The sequence below is a fragment of the Eriocheir sinensis genome, chromosome 64 (genome assembly GCF_024679095.1).
Source record: "Eriocheir sinensis breed Jianghai 21 chromosome 64, ASM2467909v1, whole genome shotgun sequence".
Taxonomy (NCBI): Eukaryota; Metazoa; Arthropoda; class Malacostraca; order Decapoda; family Varunidae; genus Eriocheir; species Eriocheir sinensis.
Window position 1 is genome coordinate 1,922,066 of NC_066572.1, and position 2,500 is coordinate 1,924,565.

A 2,500-nucleotide genomic window follows, 5' to 3' on the forward strand; every position below is an offset into this window, starting at 1 on the left:
TATGACCCTGGTGGTAGTTTGACCCTTCTTCTGTACCGTGAACCTAAAAGAACACATTTGACAGGGCTTTCGTGGGAGTTGTGGGCATTTCCAGGGGTAGTTCTATGACCCTGGTGGTAGTTTGACCCTTCCTCTGTACCGTGAACCTAAAAGAACACATTTGACAAGGCTTTCGTAGAAGTTGTAGGTATTTCCAGGGGTAGTTTTATGACCCTGGTGGTAGTGTGACCCTTCCTCTGTACCGTGAACCTAAAAGAACACATTTGACAAGGCTTTCGTAGAAGTTGTAGGTATTTCCAGGGGTAGTTTTATGACCCTGGTGGTAGTGTGACCCTTCCTCTGTACCGTGAACCTAAAAGAACGCATTTGACAAGGCTTTCGTGGGCGTTGTGGGCATTTCCAGGGGTAGTTTTATGACCCTGGTGGTAGTGTGACCCTTCCTCTGTACCATGAACCTAAAAGAAGACATTTGACAAGGCTTTCGTAGGAGTTGTGGGCATTTCCAGGGGTAGTTTTGTGACCCTGGTGGTAGTGTGACCCTTCCTCTGTACCATGAACCTAAAAGAACGCATTTGACAAGGTTTTCGTAGGAGTTGTGAGCATATCCAGGGGTAGTTTTATGACCCTTGTGGTAGTTTGACCCTTCCTTTGAACACCGCCGGACAAGCCAGAACATCGCCGGACAAGCCGTAACACCACCGGACAAGCCACAACACCACCGGACAAGCCATGACACCGCCGGACAAGCCAGAACATCGCCGGACAAGCCAGAACATCGCCGGACAAGTCATGACACCGCCGGACAAGCCAGAACATCGCCGGACAAGCCAGAACATCGCCGGACAAGCCACAACACCGCCGGACAAGCCAGAACACCGCCGGACAACCCAGAACACCGCCGGACAAGCCATAACTCCACCGGACAAGCCATGACACCGCCGGACAAGCCAGAACACCGCCGGACAAGCCAGAACACCGCCGGACAAGCCAGAACACCGCCGGACAAGCCATGACACCGCCGGACAAGCCATAACACCGCCGGACAAGCCAGAACATCGCCGGACAAGCCAGAACATCGCCGGACAAGCCATAACTCCACCGGATAAGCCACAACACCGCCGGACAAGCCAGAACATCGCCGGACAAGCCATGACACCGCCGGACAAGCCAGAACATCGCCGGACAAGCCAGGACACCGCCGGACAAGCCAGAACACCGCCGGACAATCCAGAACACCACCGGACAAGCCAGAACTCCACCGGATAAGCCATGACACCGCCGGACAAGCCAGAACACCGCCGGACAAGCCAGGACACCGCCGGACAAGCCAGGACACCGCCGGACAAGCCAGAACACCGCCGGACAAGCCAGAACACCGCCGGACAAGCCAGAACACCGCCGGACAAGCCAGAACACCGCCGGACAAGCCAGGACACCGCCGGACAAGCCAGAACACCGCCGGACAAGCCACAACACCGCCACTAAACTTCACATTAAGCAGGAAAACCGTCGAATTGGCAACACTGCTTCCCCTTATGCCCCGCCTTCATACCGTCGGGGGAAATGGAATCAGAGAAACCGACCTAGCAATAAACGATGAAACAACAATAAATAACATGAAATAACGTTACCAATAGACGAAATAAGATAGATAAGAATGATATAAGGTGGTTTAATATATACGAGTGGTTTAGTTATTAGTGTTTGGTTTAGAAATGAATCTGTTTGGTAATGTTCCGGGTTCGCGAGTCCGATTCCCCCCAGGCTCGCTCCCCCCCCGGTCTGCCAAAGGGTAAAGGATGGATATATGAGTGTGTCCCCCCTGGGCATGTTTATTTATACCCCCTTGGGTCATTACGAAAGGTCAGCTGGTTAGTATTTATTAGTTTCTTTTATTTGTTTATTTAGTGTTCGCATTTCGCGGTTTCACACTTCGCGGTACTAATCAACTTTATTTTTTCGTTTTTTCTTTCTGGTTTGTTTAATTTTTTTTTTTGCTTTATTATATACATGTTATTTGTTTATTTATAGTGTCTCGCATTTCGCGGAATTCGCACTTCGCGGTACTAATCAACTTTATTTTTTCGTTTTTTCTTTCTGGTTTATTTTTTTTTTTTTTGCTTTATAATATACTTATTATTTGTTTATTTATAGTGTCTCGCATTTCGCGGAATTCGCACTTCGCGGTGCTAATCAACTTTTTCTCCATTTTTTTTCTTCCTGGTTTTGTTTAATTCATATTTTTCTGCTTTTTCTTCCTTTCCTCTTTCCTTTGGGTCATTAAAAAACGTCGTGTTTATTGTTTATTTGTTTATGTATAGTGTCTCGCATTTCGCGGATTCGCATTTCGCGGTTCCAATCAACAAACTTTTTTCTGCTTGTTTTGTTTCTTTCTTTTTTCCTTTGGGTCATTAAGAAAGGTCAAGTGTTTATCATTTACTTGTTATTTGTTTATTTAGTGTCTCGCATTTCGCGGATTCGCATTTCGCGGTTCCAAACA